The sequence below is a fragment of the Rhodnius prolixus genome, unplaced genomic scaffold, assembly GCF_049639745.1.
Source record: "Rhodnius prolixus isolate KJV_2025 unplaced genomic scaffold, Rpr scaffold_2, whole genome shotgun sequence".
Classification (NCBI taxonomy): domain Eukaryota; kingdom Metazoa; phylum Arthropoda; class Insecta; order Hemiptera; family Reduviidae; genus Rhodnius; species Rhodnius prolixus.
The window spans coordinates 50,626,599-50,646,787 of NW_027411592.1; positions in this window are offsets into that span (position 1 = coordinate 50,626,599).

A 20,189-nucleotide genomic window follows, 5' to 3' on the forward strand; every position below is an offset into this window, starting at 1 on the left:
TTATTATTTAAATTTGAAACAGTTACAGTGCATACCATACCTATTTCACTTGTTTTCCATAATCCTCTATTCCTTTTGCAATTTTCGTAGATAATAACAGCCGACTTTGTAGCAATCACAGAATTAAAACGCAAGCCAAGGCAAACTTAAACTTTACTGAACTGTGATAAGGAACATCAAAAATTGATCCCAGTGAAAATGAATATCATATGCGAAGTCACTTCAAACGCATTTTGAGAAAGATAGATGATATAACTTCAGCATAACGAGACCTTCTCCCCTGCTATCCTAAGTCAGCGGACGACAATCCGCGGCTCTTTAGCTCTTTGAGTGTGACTCATCCACAAAAAATACCAAGTCCAGTGTGATTGAAACTTTAAGGTAAGTCTTAAAACTTGAAGTAGAGTTTATTAAGATAATTTTAGAGGGGCGTTGTGAAATGAAAGAAGATGTTGAAGATTGAGAAAGGTATGTTGAGATGGTCTGGACATATAGAGAGGATGAGCGAAAGAAGGTAGTCGAACAAGACGAGTGTGGATGGGAGAGATAGAAACGGTCGACCTCAGTGGACCTACCCCAATCAGATTGAAGATGTTTTTAGCAAAGTCCAGCTTTGGAGTACCCCCAATTAAGTTAATAACCATCTTAATCATCTCGACATACACTAGATCCTCCTCCTAGGCGATTAAAACGCCAGTGACCTCACGAGTTTCTCTCTCTTGTGAAGAGAGTAGTTAATCCTAGAGATAACTTAGGAAGTGTTACCCCTGGATAACTTCTTCCCTCAGTTTGTAAGTGTTATTATTGTCATTGAGGCGCCACGGTAGCCGAGCGATTAGAGGCGAGACCTTGTAAAGCTAATATGTGTTGTGGTACTGGGTCCGATTCCCGTTTTTTTTTTTTTAAATCTTTTATTTGAATTTACTACTGCAACGGTTGTTGCAACAAGCAAATATGGCACCTGATAACAAAAAAATTAAGTGAAAATTATGAGTAGAGAAGGCACTCAGTGGTGTCATTCCAGTAACGTGCTTTGCTATACTGCTTTCACGATAAGAGTAGATCACGAGGCCATTTTCACTTCAAATCTCCTTGAGTTGGAACCTTTAGTCGATCCCCGTACTTCGATGCCGTATGACCAAATAGGTCGTAGTAACAGTAGATATAAGAGTCTTTTGCTATGTTAGTTAAGTTTAGAACGTTTATCAAGTAGTCTGGCGAGAAATTTTGTTGCGTTTGGTTAGTTTCTTGTCCTTTCAATCTAGTCTAGGGGATTCCATGTCAACCGTTTGTCTAGGTGCAGTCCAAGGTAGCGTACTTTGCCAGTCCTGTAAGTGGTTGATGTGTGTTTTTAGAGCTCGTGTAGCGATTAGAATATCGGAATGAGGAGATAAGATTGCAGTATCTTCAGCAAAGGTGGAAAGAATGGTATTTGGATGTCCGAGGTATATCTGCCCGGTCTTAGGGCTTGGATTTTATTTAATTGTTAATATGAGAAATTTACTGTAAAGTATGTTTGCTAGTCGCCTCCATCCACGACACCTAATTGGTAGTTGGACGTAAAGCCCCGCCTGAAAAAATGGTCAATTACTTTACTCTACTTTATTGACATTGTTCATTGTACATCCAGTGCTGATGTAACTTTCAAGATAAATAAATAAAAATGGTAAAGTCACAGTAAATAGAGCCTGCGGTTAATAAAATTGTACACTTGATTACTCTTACAAAAAAATGGCAAACTCATTGGTTAAATTTTCGCACCGATTCTGCTATAACTTCATTGCATAATTATCTGGGCAGTGAACTCTGAACTAAAGTTTAAAAGGGAGGGAATTGAAAAAGAGAATAATCATGTTGTTTGTAAACCAATGTGTATAAGAAATTTTCAAAGTTGAAATTATTTATGAAAATAAATTGAAAACTCAATTTCAATGATTAGTTTTAGTTAAATTGAAAATCATATATATATATATATGAGGGGTGGAGGGAAGACAATGATTGGTGTACCAGTGGATATCTGCTGGCACTACCATAGCACACAGAATGAAACACATCATGCTGTGGATATAGTTAATGAAAACTAGATTTAATGTCACACAGCTGGGGGGGAATAGTGTTTGCGAGCAGCTGTGAAATCTAGTTAACAATCTGGATATTTACAAGCGTGGCCCGGCAACCCGATATCTGCCCCTCTACTTTTAGTTCTTCCATTTGTATTCCTGTTGCACACTTTGCAGCATTAATTAATGCGATATTTTCCACATTAATTACATTATAGAGCACAGGAGAACAGGTGGGGGAGATCTAGTTAGCGTTGGTTTGGTCAGAGATTAGTTATTTTGCAGCATTTAATTTAGTAAGGTTGTATATTAGCTGCGAGCTCTATTTTCTAATATATCCAAACGTATAGACCAAATCAACCAAAATCGTAATAGAAAGGGCCATAGGACCAAGGTAAGCGGGAGAGGTAGGGGGTTACAAATGAACTAATTTGTCCGGCCGAGACTTCAACCAAAATCTAGCCTAATTTTCCACAGATATACACACTTACAAACATAGTTATGCATTTATATATAAGCAAGGGAAGGGAAGGACAAAGAGAAATAACATGTAGTTTGTTGGAAGGTAGGGTATATCCAGTGTTAGCAGGTTAGCAAGGTAGATATATAGTATCTCCAATCTGGGTAAAGTGTATGATTGTGTTTATGTGTAAGCACAAATAGGACAACTGAACAATTATTATTGGGAGATAGAATACTATTCGATGGCCTGAAGGGGTGGATAAGGGTGGGTAGTTGAAAACTAGACATAATAACAATACACAAACGATATCTCTAACATATGGTAGACAAGGCGGTTGAAATGGAGAGGGGACGAACAGCTGTATTTGTGGAACTAGTTACAAGTTCTAAAGGGGTTTTTGTTAGTGTCTGTGTATTTTCGTTTGTTAAAGCAATACAGTACAATGTTTCTGGTGTAGTTACCCAGAAGGCTAGAGAAAATTTAGGAGGTTTTCGAAGGGTTATATGGGGGCTAGGAGGGGTTATATGCTTTAACCGAGAAATGAGTTTGTGGTGACAATTTTCTCTTTCTCTTTCATTCTCAGGAAACCCGCGCGCGAGAGAGAGAGAATGGCTTTTCGTGCGCACGCTTGTTTATAGGTAAAAGCTAGATGAGTAGAATAATTGCCAGGTATCGGTTTAAGCATGAGCGCACACTCTCTGTACGAGTAAAATCTACTTCTCTAATAAAGCAATTAGGTGTTCACTAGGCCAGACCGTGTTCAACCAGCTAATCACTACAAATACCAAGTTAGGCCCTTTGTAGTTCTCAAATAGATCTATGTACAAGTGCATTCTAATACTAGCCTAGCTACCGTGCAAAACCATTCTCTTGTCATTCATTATACAACCGGCCGTAGCAAGAATCTCTTCCATAAAGTGCAATCTACGTTGCAAGAGAAATAGCATTCTCTCTTCTATATTACTAGATAACATTACACTATATTCATTACTTAACTGTAAACATGTTACTCGGTCACATATACACAAAACCAAACTAACATACTGGCTGCCTGTAACTAGATTTAACCGCTCAATATAAACAAAAACATCATAATATTATCTATTGTGAATTAGTTAAGCGTTAACGCACTGATAAACTTATTAACTTTAAATAATAGTTATTTGATTAGCAAATAAGGTAGTGTTTTACTTCTGTTATTGCGTCCTATTTGGTCATAGGGCATCGAAGTATGGGGGTTTCGACTAAACGTTCCAATTCTCTACGCATCTCTTTACAGTCAAAAATACTACGAAAACCTCTTATCGCTCCGTTCTATTTTTCTAACCTCACCATCCATAATGATCTCAAATTTCATTCCTCTACCGCAGCACATCCTAACCATCTCCTAGAACACCTATCTTCTTCCGCATTACCAGGTAATCCTCCAAGGAGATTGAAGAGAAGATGGCTCCGCGATCTACTCTCCTCATAAGAGCAGACTAACATATGTCCACGATAATGGATTGACACTAATGGGTGCTTTCTCAAATTTCATTCCTCTACCGCAGTTCATCCTAACCCTCTAATAGAATACCTATCTTCTTTAGCAATACCAGGTAATCCTCTAAGGTGATTGAAGAGAAGTTGGCCCCGCGATCTACTCTCATCATAAGAGCTCGTTGAAGCAAGAGCACATTAATGGAGTGAAACCATTGGGTTCTTTCTCCTGCCCATATTCAAGATATAGTTATCTTACATCACATTCGCTTGTTGCAACAGTTGTTGCAGTCGCGAATTTTAATATAAGATTAAAAAAAAAATATATTGCATTGATTCTTGGACTTCTCATTTGTACCACCATGTACCTGAAGACAAATGTTGGTTGCTTAATAGAGCATTAAAACCAAGTGTAACGCTATAGGCATCTCAGCAGGAAATTGGCAAAAACAAGAAGTTCCTAAAGTAACAAGTGGCCAAACTAGTATGTACATGGAGACCTTTGCTAGAAGGAGCCCAGCTGTAGGCAATGCTATTGCAATCACTCAGGAAAAAAAAACAACTGGTAAGAATCGAATGAGTAACACAAGAATTCGAGCTAACCTGTACGAGGATTCCTTTAATTAATTAATCAAGAGAGAGAATGATTTGGTCACAATCTCGAAGGAGACAAGGATGTTAAGAAGACTTAACATGGACGATAACTCCGAAAGTGATGGGCTGTTAAAATCGGATTGATAGATTTCAAAACAATGACAATAACTTGGGAGCAGTCACTTTTTTCCTGTGAAACTTCTCAATTTTTCTGTAGAATAAGGAAGGAATAAGAATCAGTAACGTCATTACACAGGTTTTTGTAGTTTTCTCAAATTTCTTGTAAACATATAGGTACAATAAATATGTACAGACCGAACTGCTTAAAACAAGAAAAGTTAGGTTTGAAGAATACTCCTTCATTGTGGAGGAGTTGCCGTTGTTACCCTTAGAAAGTGAAAAGTAACATAAAAAAAAAATTAAATTAGAACATTAATGAATGAGATAAAAAATATTGGAAGGAACCTCTAGTTACCTTATCTTAAAAGAAAGACTTTAACTGGCTGTGCAAAATTTGGATCTTTTGTTTTGAACAGAAATATTTACGGAAAAACTGGTTTCTACCAATTACTCTGTTCCAGTGTATGTTCCGAAACTTGAAGACAAAATTGAACAAAAGCTGAAATTGGATTTTTCGTTTAGATACCAACATGCGATGGGACAGTCAATTTTTAGATCAAAATCGGTTTGTCCGAACAGTAGAGATTACAAAGTACAAGATGGTATTCTGAGTAAGCACCACGAGAATCTGTCGCCAGAAATAATGAGAGAATTTGTTTGAATAAAATCCAATAAGGAAGAAGAATGATTGGATTATCTGTCACGTGATCAATTAACTGTTTTTTACAAACATATTTCATGATCATTGGTCAATGATTTATGTGCCGACACTGAAACTATTTATTCTAGCGAACTATATGAATCTGTTATATAGCCCATATAGTTATAGTTGATATAATAAACATTATGTTACCATATACATATTTATGTATAAATTATCTTTTTATATAAGAAAGCGCATGTGTATGCTAATTTGCAAACACTTAAGATATAACGGCAGTGCTGTTAAAACAAGATGTGTTTGGCTTGATAATTTATTGCTGTTCACAATAAATAAGTATATAAGGTTGTTATGAAAGACGTAAGTAAACAGGTAATAAATAGCCAATGTTCTTATAACAGTATGTGATCTATATATCATAGTACAGCCATCTATTTATAATGTTTAAACCAATCGTACAATAAATTGTTATCATTGTTTTCTGTTTGTATTTAACTGGAATAAAAACAGACATATGCTTTGTTGCTATGTGGTAGTAACACATTCTGGAAAACGTTTTAACAAGGATAACTTCAAGGCGATTGTCCAAAGAAAGTGCTAACAAAAATTAGGCTTATTGAATTTAGGCTATTCTATTATGCAGGAATGAAACTCTTCCTCAACAATTATTCAAAAAGTTCAATTAAATTAAATTATTCAAGAATATTCTGAAGCTTGACCGAGAGCTTATCTTAAACTTTAGAAGTTCCAGGAAATTCGAAATATAAATAAATCGCAGAGCTTTTTTATTTTATTTATTTTTTTTTCATGATGCCTCTGTGTATTTTCTGAGCATCAGGCTGTGGCTGGGGCGAAGAAAGTATGCAAATGAAATGGGAGCCTCCTAGATTTCAACTGGGAGTACCTTAAGAATAATAAGTACCAAAAGTAATGGCCCAATCTCGCTTAACAGAATTAACTAAATTGTTAGATCAACATTAAAGGATGTGAAAATTAAATACACACAGATATGCAAAAGAAATCAGTCATTCCAAACTGAGATAAAAGATAATGGATTTGATTAAAGGAGTGACGAGGTAGGGTGATTGCTTTTATCAGTTTTACTAAGAGCAGCGCAAGGATGAAAAACGATTTATTGTAGGCTGATGTCCTGAAGGAAAGGAATGTTAAAGTCAGGACGGCAAGAGCAAGATGAACAAAGGATTTGAATTGGAGGAATTGAAGGATGTACTGAGGATATAGTAAAATGGTGAAAAAAGGCTCTAAAGGATGATGCAAGCATCCTGAAAATATCTCTTAAAAAAACAGAATGATCTTAACACTTTAGCTGATGATTCAGCTGCTTATAATGGATGACACAAATGTTGTAAACAATTTTAGATAGTGGAAACTTTTCATTTCGTAAAATAAAATAAAATCTAAAATATCTCAAGATAAACTAAAAGAATTTAACGATTATATTCAACAAAAAATAAAAAAAATCCCAAGTTTTCTAAGGTAGCAATGTTGAGTAACACTTAGAACGTATTATTATTATCTTATCAAATAGTTTTAACATTTGTGAATCATCTTTATGTTATTCACTTTTGCATTATTAATATGCTTTAATTTGAGAACAATATTGTTATCTTAACAAAGGTAAAAACATATAACAATTGCTCGTAATAGAAGAAATTATCACAATAACATTGGCCATTTAGCAATCATTTCTATTTTGCTCCTATTTATAAAATTATATGTATGAGCTAATTTAGATAATATTTGTTTCAGTCATTCTTGGTTTCTTCATCTTTTTTTTTTGTGATTTTTTTTATTTCTCATTTTGTAATCTATTAACATTTTTTTTTATTATTTTATTTGATGCAGTCATGGCCAATCAGAACTTATATTGTATTATACTGGAAGTCCTCACATTTATTTACCTTTTTCTATTACCGCTTATGATTGGAAGATTAAGATTTCGTGTTGATTCACCAAGTCTACGTCAAGTAATAAGACAGAAGTTTGTAAAGTTCGAATAGTTCAGATTTGACCTGTTCAAGACAGTATAAAATACTGAGAATGAATTATTAGCATAATGCGAGAACTGGAAGTTTAGGATGAATAGCCTGAGTAGTGCAAAGAACTTAGGCGCATCCGGAATTGTACCCAGGAAATGGTAGTTCTCCTAACTGGCGACCTCCCGCTACAACTTGGGCTTTCGGGAGTGCATGGTTAGTAATAGGAATAGCCAATATTCTTCAGTGAGGAGTTGTTTTTTCAGAATAATTTTGAAAGTCAATGGTGCAGAAGCTTAAGTTGTCTTCAGGGAGTTTTAGTCCTAACTGGCAGCTCCCAGTTTAATGAAATATCGTTTTAAAAAAATTGATTGCTCAGTAACTTAACGTTTACTAAAGAATCCCTAAATTGAGTCCAACGAAGATTCGAATAATCATTCGAAATTTGAAGATAACAATGCGAAGAGAATGTAAATGAAAAGCCACAGAGTTTTTTACACAATATTTGTTCAACTTAAAAGAATTGGTTTAAACAAAAAAAACCACACATCTTGATTTATTAGAGTTTATTATAAAAGAAAATAAAGGAAAATAGCATTTTCCAGTTAATTAGAAATATCTTTTATGTAAACTAATATGGCCAAGATTATCACAAAGATTTGTTGATGATTTTTCAATGAACGTACACTATATCGACATTGTATAGACTTGTCAACATGATGTTGTCAGCCGTGAGTTGACAGGTTGACAAAGTTGATGATTCAGAAGTGTCATCTGGTAGACAACAAGTGGGTAAATGATGTTTAAGTGTACTTGTTCATTTGTATTCACTATCCTACTTTTTCTCTTGTATTACCAATTTCTATGTATAGATAAAAATACATTAATTATTGATAAATCGAGATAATTACAGTTAACTTTTTTTCTTTCAATAATTAAATCCTTACCAGTGATTGGCCAGTACTTCGTTTGAGAGCCATATTGGTTAACAGGTATTAGAGGATGTTATCTTCTACTTAGTTAAAAAGTTTTTTGTTGTTATGGAGTGATTATCGACTCTCTCTTTCTCTTTCTTGGGCATTCTTCAATAGTCTGTTAACGATTGGGGAGGTTGTCATCAGTATCCAGGCTAGTGGCGCCCTCAACTTTGGCCAACAAGATCGGATTCCTTCGGAGATAGCGCTCCCCTTACCGACATATCTTTGAATCAAAGGTGGGCGGTGCCAGGAGCTTAGGGAGTTTATTTTGGTTTTTGCTTCTCCTCTTGACCATCTCAAAAATTAACTCTTTCCAAATTTAAAGTACGAGGGTCGTTTGAAAAGTCCGTGCAAAGTCAGAGAGATAGCACCACTGGCGCGTATCGAGGTTATGTGCATCTCTTGGAAGGACACACACCAAGTTTCAGCCAGATCGGTCTATTTCTTAGTGTTTGGCATTCGTTTGAATCGAGGAAGTCGAGTGATTTTCAAAAAATGGACGAAAAAGAATTTCGTGTGTTGATTAAACACTACTTTATGAAAGGCAAAACTCCTCAGGAGACTAAAGAGAAGCTTGATAAACATTATGGTGACTCTGCACCTTCGATTTGAACAGTTTATAAGTGGTTTCAAAATTTTCGGAGTGGCCATATGGGCACAAGTGACGCTGAACGTTCTGGACGCCCTGTTGAGGTTACTACTCCAGAAATCATTGATAAAATCCATGATATGGTGATGGATGACAGAAGAGTGAAGGTGCGTGAGATTGCTAGTGCTGTGGGCATCTCGAATGAACGGGTACATAATATTTTGCATCAACATTTGGACAATGACAAAGCTATCCGCAAGATGTGTGCCGCGATTGCTCACGCTTGACCAAAAACGAAATCGTGTGAAGTGTTGCAAGGACGGTTTGCAGCTGTTCCAGAAGAATCCGCAGGACTTTAAGCGTCGTTTCGTCACTGTGCATGAAACATGGATACATCACTACACTCCTGAGACCAAAGAACAATCTAAACAATGGGTTACCAAGGGGGAATCTGCACCAAAAAAGGCGAAGACCGTTCCTTCGGCCGGAAAGATTATGGCGACTGTCTTTTGGGATTCGCAAGGAATAATCCTCATCGACTATCTGGAAAAGGGTAAAACTATTACAGGTGCATATTATTCATCATTATTGGACCGTTTGAAAACCGAGCTGCAAGAAAAACGCCCACGATTGGCCCACAAAAAAGTCCTTTTCCATCACGACAACGCACCAGCTCACACCTCAGCAGTTGTGGTCGCAAAATTAATGGAAATAGGGTTCCAACTCGTTTCACATCCCTCCTATTCTCCAGACTTGGCTCCCTCGGACTACTATTTGTTCCCCAATATGAAAAAATGGCTGGCGGGAAAAAGATTTTATTCAAACAAGGAGGTGATTGCAGAAACGAATGGCTATTTTTCAGACTTGGACAAATCCTATTATTCGGAAGGGATCAACAAACTAGAGCAGCGTTGGACGAAGTGTATAAGCCTAAAAGGAGACTATGTTGAAAAATAAAAAAGGTTTACCCCAAAAAATTAAGTAGTTTTTATTTTTGCACGGACTTTTCAAACGACCCTCGTAGAGACTCAAAAATCTGGGAAAACATACTTGGAATGATCACGTGGTAATGCGTTAATATCCGCAACAAACATTACGAAAATTGAAATTGGTTTATTTATGATTTTATTGCGTGCACTTGAATTCAATATACTTATTATCAAGGCAAAATTTACAAACTTGTTTCAATGTAGGAAAGTACAATGAGAATATAATATGTGCGTAACTGCTTCAAGATGCATAGTTTCCTAATAGATAAAATAACGTAGAAACCAGTAGCAGACCCATAAAGAAGGAGTGACTTTCCCCACTCTTAAGAGGAGGGAATAACTTCCAGCAACTCACACACGAACTAGATGAGTATGCGGTTTGTACCCTACGGGTAGTTCAGGTAGCTGTTTCTACCATTCTTATCTACAGCGCACTATCTTTATCATCTACATCGCCCCCACCGGAGCGTACCTTACAGCAACGGAGCTGCCAGCTATAATTTTCTCCAGATCCAATCAACCATCTTATTATATCCTTCGGCATTGTCCAGATTAAACCTCATCACCCTCTTCTCTAACGTCCAACTATCTTAAGTTCTATAACTTCCTGTCTGTGTACATATATTTCTAGTATTATGCATGCTTTTATTTATATTTTATACATTCTATTTGTAGTATTACTATAAATAGTAAACATTATATCATACATTACCGAAAATAATAATTCTTTACTTCATTCCATAAAATAATTCAATAAAATTGTTGTAGCTTGCGTTTCCTTCGTAAAAATAAAGCTAAAAATAAAAAATTATTTTTACGATTCAAGGTTGCATTATTTCTATACATTTTGTTTTGCTCTTTTTGATTCAACTACCTGCTCAAGAATGATTTGTATAATAATCAAAATCAATGGACAAACTCTGAATGGACTACGCCTTTGGCATCAAAAAAGCAAATCAGCATTGTTTGCTCGTATACGTACAAATAACCTACACATAAAACATTCATATACAAATATATATACTTAAATCAGATATTTAAAACATGCATATGGATCCTATATGAGTGTAGATGTTAGAGAAATGTTCGGGCGTATCTTTTTATAGAAGTAACTACTAAGTTCAGTTAGATCGAGATGCATATATTTGATATATAAAATAACCCAACGAAATGAATAATAAATATACTGGAGGGGGCGCTGGGCGATGTCGATGCTCACTTATACAGTGAGTTTATATTTGCAAGTTTTGTGTGTATATATTGTACATGTTTTGTGAAAATGCGAGTGTATAGTGTAAGAGACATGAATATTTGATATACAATAGATTGGGACCACACTAACACCAACAGAAATTCAGACATACTTCCCCTAGAATTCTCCCAGGAAACGTCTTTAACTCTTACTAAATCACTTCCTGCCAAATCCATTCTTATATTCCATTATTGTTGATATATAATTATGAATCAATTCTTATATCATAAATATATAATATTGTCGATGCCTGTAAACCTTTCTTACAACACGTCACAATATGTATATAAATATCGCAACTAAAAAAAAAACGAACTCTTAAGATAGAACGTACTCGAATAGAGGTTAAAATCACAATATTAAAGAACACCCAACTCTTTACACCGTCTTTTATTACACGATTTTTGAAATAACATGATTCTCACCAATAAGAAGTAATACACGTCTTTTTACACGAATTTTTTGTTCAAGCTCGAATCCCCAAAACAAATGTTTCTTTTTGTAATTCTAATTTTGTGAGTATGATCCAGAAGTCGGTCGGTTTATGCCCACCCATGTGTTTAATGACTTGGTCTTGTTGACATCACCATGACTTCTTGGCTTGGTTTACTTTGTATTCCGGAGCAAACGGGGGAATACCCGAATTTTACTATCAATTTTTTACTTTATCTTGTTGTACATCAACTTGGAGCACAGCATTTTGTTATTCAGTGTTAGAGTGTTCAGTATATCACATTTACTGACTTATCTACTGATGATTGCAGTTCGTAATAAACGTGCTAACAAGAATAGTTGGGAAATTGATTTTTATACCTAAATTCAATTTAAATTTTTATATGTACTTATGGACGGAATTTTCAATGTATACTAATTTTATTTTATAATTTTTTTGTCATCAAAATGAATTGTTTTTATTTTCTTAAACATGTAATATGGATTTCATTATCAATTTTTTTGGACGTTTTTTTTCCATCTTACACGATCTTTTAAAGTTGTGGAACATATCCCCAAATTCACCATAATGTCCCATTTATTTATTTTTTTGCACGATTTTCTAAGGAACGTACGAGGGTCATTTGAAAAGTCCGTGCAAAAATAAAAACTACTTAATTTTTTGGGGTAAACCTTTTTTATTTTTCAACATAGTCTCCTTTTAGGCTTATACATTTCGTCCAACGCTGCTCTAGTTTGTTGATCCCTTCCGAATAATAGGATTTGTCCAAGTCTGAAAAATAGCCATTCGTTTCTGCAATCACCTCCTCGTTTGAATAAAATCTTTTTCCCGCCAGCCATTTCTTCATATTGAGGAACAAATAGTAGTCCGAGGGAGCCAAGTCTGGAGAATAGGGGGGATGTGAAACGAGTTGGAACCCTATTTCCATTAATTTTGCGACCACAACTGCTGAGGTGTGAGCTGGTGCGTTGTCGTGATGGAAAAGGACTTTTTTGTGGGCCAATCGTGGGCGTTTTTCATGCAGCTCGGTTTTCAAACGGTCCAATAACGATGAATAATATGCACCTGTAATAGTTTTACCCTTTTCCAGATAGTCGATGAGGATTATTCCTTGCGAATCCCAAAAGACAGTCGCCATAATCTTTCCGGCGAAGACCGCTTTTTTGGCGCAGATTCCCCCTTTGTAACCCATTGTTTAGATTGTTCTTTGGTCTCAGGAGTGTAATGATGTATCCATGTTTCATGCACAGTGACGAAACGACGCTTAAAGTCCTGCGGATTCTTCTGGAACAGCTGCAAACCGTCCTTGCAACACTTCACACGATTTTGTTTTTGGTCAAGCGTGAGCAATCGCGGCACCCATCTTGCGGATAGCTTTGTCATGTCCAAATGTTGATGCAAAATATTATGTACCCGTTCATTCGAGATGCCCACAGCACTAGCAATCTCACGCACCTTCACTCTTCTGTCATCCATCACCATATCATGGATTTTATCAATGATTTCTGGAGTAGTAACCTCAACAGGGCGTCCAGAACGTTCAGCGTCACTTGTGCCCATATGGCCACTCCGAAAATTTTGAAGCCACTTATAAACTGTTCTAATCGAAGGTGCAGAGTCACCATAATGTTTATCAAGCTTCTCTTTAGTCTCCTGAGGCGTTTTGCCTTTCATAAAGTAGTGTTTAATCAACACACGAAATTCTTTTTCGTCCATTTTTTGAAAATCACTCGACTTCCTCGATTCAAACGAATGCCAAACACAAAGAAATAGACCGATCTGGCTGAAACTTGGTGTGTGTTCTTCCAAGAGATCATACTAACTAAACATAACCTCGATACGCGCCAGTGGTGCTATCTCTCTGACTTTGCACGGACTTTTCAAACGACCCTCGTATCTTCAGCAATTAAAGCAAGAACTATCTACAACAGAGAGTACAAAAATATCCCATTTTAGCAAGCTACACCCATTAAATTCTTCGCTTTTTTTTTTTTTTTTTTGCATCAAGCTAAGAATATAATGAAGTAAAACGAGTACTGAAGACAGTGGCCACATCCTGAGAAGTGCATCCTTAGCGCATGATCGACTGCTGAAACTTTCAGCGAGGTAATCCTTGCATGGAATGAATCAAAGATTCATTATTTTAGCCTTTTCTATGCAGTGAACTTGTATGTTTTATTCCCATCATTTTAGTACGTCATAATTTTTCAAGAAAATTTAATGACGGTAGAAGAGGCGAGGCCCAACGTCATCATTATTTGTTTCAAATTATTCAATCTAAAATAATAATTTTCATAGTTAATTATTTTCTGCCTGTGGTTGGATTCAATCTACTATTGAGGTGGCATATGATTTTATAATAAGTTATTTGGTGGCTATCTAATATACTCTACTAACTAGCACTTGTACACACACTCACGGGTGCAGATAGAGGGAGCGAGAAGGATGTCAGGGATTGGGTGCATAGTGAGATAATTTGGAGATAGCCGGAGGGATGATCAGGTGGACCTTTCTAGCCACTCTGAATTAATCAGTCTGATTAGCCTGTTTAATATATCCTATAGAAACTACGTATTGTGTAATTGGTGAATAATCTCGCAGTGCAATTTGCTAGAGCCTGGGTGAATGTGTGTAAGTTGGCTAACGTGATAGAGAGAGAGAAGTGCATTCATTGTAGGCGGTAGCAAGTGCAGTGATGAAGTGGTAGTGCATATATAGTCAATATCACACATGTACAATATAATTTCGAGTAATGAGCTCACTATGCCTACAACTACTAACACATAATTACATAGTACTATACGAACACTAACAAGGACCAACCTGGTTCTCTCCATGTTTGCCAACTTCCCCCCACTGTTGCCAACTTGTTACCTCAATAAGTTAACTTCTCATAGCTTAGCTTGATGATATAGTTACCACATGTATATAGTGCTAAGCTGGCGGCCAAGCACACCTTCAAGCCCAACTTCCCAGATGGCATGAGGCTACACCCCCATCCAATGCAATGCAGCATCTCTTACCTTAATACAGATATGTTATATCGGATTCATTTCAATTATATCCTCGTAACATATTATTCTATACAAGCTTATACATAACCTTGTATATCAAACCAAGCTTTATGTTTTTGCGCCCATAAGCTTTACACCTGCTAGCTCAGGTAATATTTCATAATTATGGAAACTCTCCTGGTATCTCTCTCGGATTTGATTAAAACACGTTTATAAATTTTGTAATTGTTCCTATCCTATCTAATTAGTACTAGAAATTTATCAGTTTTAATTAAATTATTTCTCGCGCTTCTACCATAATTGTGGATAATTTTATTAACTATGTTTTGCGATTGATAATTCACGTGTTTTTACAGTTTAGATTTAGACTTCAGAGGTAGTTGATTGAAGAAGTTTTTGGTTTATGAGGCAAACTGTAGCTTATCAGCACATACATATTTAAACAGTGTTCGCTTTCCCGAGAGATCTAAAAATAAAAAGATTTTTAGCTTGTAGTTATAGTTATCAACTTCAAGCGAGGGCTTCGGCGCGAATTCGGTATCATTAAGCCATTCTATCTTCAATCTAGAATCCTTTAGGCTGAAGACGCCAGGAAAAAAAACCTAAATCAATTCTCTTCCACAATTTTTCGCTTTTAAAGTGGTGAGTTGTAAAAATACGTAAAAAAGTTGAACAAAATCGATCAAAGTCATCAAGGTCGATTGTTATTGCGGAAATCCTATTTCACGTCATTTGTATCACAACGTTTTAACTTCCAAATTTCTTCAGCAAATCTAAACCAAAGTAGAAAAGTGATTTAGGCAGGTGATTTTAGAAGTTGAAACAATTTAGCGGCTGAAGAGATGGATATTTTCTCATCAAATGAGAAAATTAACTTTATTTTTTTCCCCCCTTGCCACAATTCCACAGTTCCGTTCGTTGGATCTTGACACCTCGCTAATCCGGGAAAATTTAAATTTACAATTTAAAAAGCATCAAATATACAATCACAAAAAGAGGTTTTAAGCCTCAATTCTTTTCTTAAGTCTAGCGATTCTCTTTAATGAACTTAACCTAGCAGTTTACAATTTGGAATCTGATTGTTGTATTCATACTGTTAAACTTATTGTTTTTTTGAGTGAAAACAATCAATTCTTTTCTTACCCTCGAATGCGAAGGAGATTTTGTTTAATCGTTCTTCCTCGTTTACTCCTATTTATCTTCACTTTCAATAAAATACAAATGTGGACAAAATCAGTTTATTTAATGTAATTTATAATTGAACTATTTCAGATAGATTCTTTCAAGATACTAGTACTGGCTCCGCCATCTCTTCTTTCTCCACAGTGGAGTGCCGCAGAGGAGTATACCTGGCCCCGTTCTCTACACAATGTACACATCAGAGATACTTGTAAAACCCTCTACACTACTCTGTACATATGCAGACGACACAGCCATACTAGCTACAAGTACGAGGTGTGTTCAAAAAGTAACGGGAATTTTCGTTTTTTGAAAAAAAATATTTATTTATTCATCTACATTAATATTGTCGCCTTCAAAGTAGTCCCCTTCGCATACAATACACTTGTGCCAGCGCTTTTTCCAATCCTCGAAACACTTCTGAAACTCGATCTTTGTGATAGCTTTCAGCTCTTTCAGCGATTCGCTTTTAATGTCATCTATGCTTGTAAAACGACGGCCTTTTAATGTTCTCTTTATGTTTGGAAATAGAAAAAAGTCACATGGAGCCATGTCTGGCGAATATGGAGGCTGGGGCATCGTTAAAGTTTTGTTTTTGGCCAAAAATTCACGAACAAGCAATGAAGTGTGAGCAGGTGCATTATCGTGGTGCAAAATCCATGAATTGTTTTGCCACAAATCCGGGCGTTTTTTTCGGATTGCTTCACGCAAACGGCGTTGAACTTGTAGGTAGTACTCCTTATTGATTGTTTGACCTTGTGGCAAGAATTCATGATGCACTATGCCATTAAAATCGAAGAACACAGTGAGCATAACCTTCACATTCGACCGCACTTGTCGAGCCTCCACTGGGACGATTGAGCCTTATTTTCGACATCATATCCGTAAACCCATGTTTCGTCACCTGTTATAACACGTTTCAGTAGATCCGCATCGTTGTCGACTTCATTGAGTGACTCTTGAGCAACTTCCATTCTCCGCTGTTTTTGTTCGAAATTCAACAATTTTGGAACAAATTTTGCTGCCACACGTTTCATACCCAAAACATCCGAAAAAATTTCATGGCATGAGCCAATTGATATGGCAACATCATCAGCGACTTCTCTGATTGTGATTCGGCGATCGTTCATAACCATTTCTTTCACTTTTTTCACGTTTTCATCGGTTGTTGATGTGCTTGGACGTCCAGGTCGTTCGTCATCTTCAACGTTTTCGCGGCCATCTTGGAAACGCTTATACCACTCGTAAATCCTTGTTTTACTCATAGCAGACTCACCATATGCCTTTATTAACATTTCACACACTTTATTTCATTTTTTACGCAAAATTTAATACAAATTCTTTGATCCATTTTTTTTAACAAACAAAAATCGCCAAGCTCGAAAAACACGTCTAACCTTAACGGCTGCCACTTAAGAAGTAAACAATGAATATTACTGAAAATTTTATCGTACTTCAGGGGCATGTGTACCAACATAATAAAAAAAAAATTTTACAATCAGTCTCTCCAAACCCGCGAAATTTAAAAATTCCCGTTACTTTTTGAACACACCTCGTACACATTCTTCATCAGCTTCATACAAGTTACAGACACACATAAAATAGAATCTTGGGCAAAGAAGTGGCGGATTAAAATGAATTCACAGAAATGCCAGGCATGCCACGTTTACTCTCCGGCGGGGCTCCTGTCCACCTGTCCTCTTCAACAGCAATCCTCTTCCTTGGACAGATCTGGTGCGCTACCTTGGGCTCTTTATAGACAAAAGACACACGTGAAACCTACATCCTAGACTTAACAGACAAGCAATACCAAAACGTGCGAAACTGCTTTACAGACTATATTTGGACGACGCTCCAAATTGCCCATTGAACTCAAACGCTTAATATACAATACTATTCTCAAACCTATGTGGACTTACGGACTAGAGCTGTAGGGTTCAGCCAAACCTACAAACATACGGACTGTACAGACATTTCAGTCAAAACTACTGCCGACAGATAGTTGACGCTCCTTTCTACGGTGACTAACCTCACTCTTCACAACGACCTCAACATTCCCTTTATAGACCAACTCGCCTAGACTAAATATCAAAAGTTCCATACTGCTCTCTCCACTTGCTCCAATTCTCTAGTACAGTCTCTCGCCTCGTCTGACATCCCCAACAATACTCGCCGAATGAATCGCCAGTGGCCACGCGACTTCCTCGCAATCTGAAGGCCTGAAAATCAACCTGTAGAGAGTGCTGCCGCTGGGCAGTTTCTTTCCTCCTGCCTTTCACGCTTTTATACTTCATTTTCCCTATTTACTTATTGTATAGTGTATTATACAGATTGTAAATAACGAAATAAATTTATAAAAATATATATTTGAACTAAATGCTGATTTGTTTTACTTTTAAGATTAATTCGACCAGTCTTATACAGGGTGTTCAGCATAAGACTACGGTAACTTCGGGAGACGATTCTGGGCATCATTTGCAACAAAAAATTTCATATAAACTATGGCTCGATTCGGCTCCGTTTTGTAGATATTTTTAATTATATGTTTTTTCATATTATTACTATTTTTTAGCAAAAAGTTGCCTATATTTCTCAAACTATTAAAGCTACAGCTATTTTAATAAGCTCATTAGAAAGAAGGTTAAATTTCCTTTTAAATAAGCTAATTTGTATTCCAAAATAATAATATTAAGTATTTTACTTTGTGGCCCAAACATAGGAAATAGCAAGTTTTTAATTTTTTCCAAAAACTTTGACTTCATTTTACCCAAAAACGTTTTATATGAAAAAACCGTGCACTATTCAGGAAAAACATCTACATACGATCACCTTTCGAACGGTATACAATAATTGGGGTTATGTTAAAAATTGATGCAGAAATCTGTGATTAATTGCAAAAAAGTAGGCCTCAAAACAACGTCGGCATTATGAAAGGAATTCTCCTACCATAAGAATATAATTGATCAGAATCATCAAATCCAGTACGATTTTTGGCAAACGCGTAATTTAATAATTAATTTATTTAAGAACTATATTCAAAAATATAAAACTTACATTAAAAATAATAATGATGTATGACATATCGCGATATTCAATATTCGAATACGCTGGCATAATGATAGCAAAATGACAACTAAATATCTAATAAAATGTAGGCTTTAAACTATCTTTTCTTCTTCTTGTATTTATTTGTTTTTATAAGCCGTATTAAGATAAAACATATCAGTTTTTAACTTGGAGATTAGAGCGATAAGTAAGTTCTCGGCTTATTCATTAGCTCTTCACAACCTGTTAATTCCAAAAGTTTATTGAGTAGTTCAAAATGATGAAATGAGGATTTATTCACATTATTTGGCATATTTCTTTAATTAACTAAAGAATAGCACACAGATCTAAACTCGTTAAACGAAAATCCTTTCTTTCGAAATTAGTACCTAACACTCATTTAACATCATATTCATTTTTCTTCTTCTTATTTTATTTTATTACTTTTAATGTAAGTTTTATATTTTTGAATATAGTTCTTAAATAAATAAATTATAAAATTACACGTTTGCAAAAAATCGTACTGGATTTGATGATTCTGTTCAGTTATATTCTTATGGTAGGTGAATTCCTTTCATAATGCCTACTTTTTTACAATTAATCACAGATTTCTGCATCAATTTTAAAATAACCCCAATTATTGTATACCGTTCGAAAGGTGATCGTATGTAGATGTTTTTCCTGAATAGTGCACGGTTTTTTCATATAAAATGTTTTTGAGAAAAATGAAGTCAAAGTTTTTGGAAAAAATTAGAAACTTGCTATTTCTTATGTTTGGGCCACAAAGTAAAATACTTAATTATTATTATTTTGGAATACAAATTAGCTTATTTAAAAGGAAATTTAACCTTCTTTCTAATGAGCTTATTAAAATAGCTGTAGCTTTAATAGTTTGAGAAATATAGGCAACTTTTTGCTAAAAAATAGTAATAATATGAAAAAACATATAATTAAAAATATCTACAAAACGGAGCCGAATCGAGCCATAGTTTATATGAAATTTTTTGTTGCAAATGATGCCCAGAATCGTCTCCCGAAGTTACCGTAGTCTTATGCTGAACACCCTGTATAGAGGATATATTTACCTCTTTTCTTCATATTAAGTTAAATAATTGACCAACGTATACATTGATAACACAATACATTGACATATATAGGTATATGGATAAATACATATACATGTGTGTATATCCATATTTATAAAATGCCGTCAAAAGGCTGTGTGATTGATTAAAGTTAATTATTCGGTAATATTACTCCAGAAAACAAATGACATTCTACTTTGCTAATGTTATCACATATACAATTTCACATAT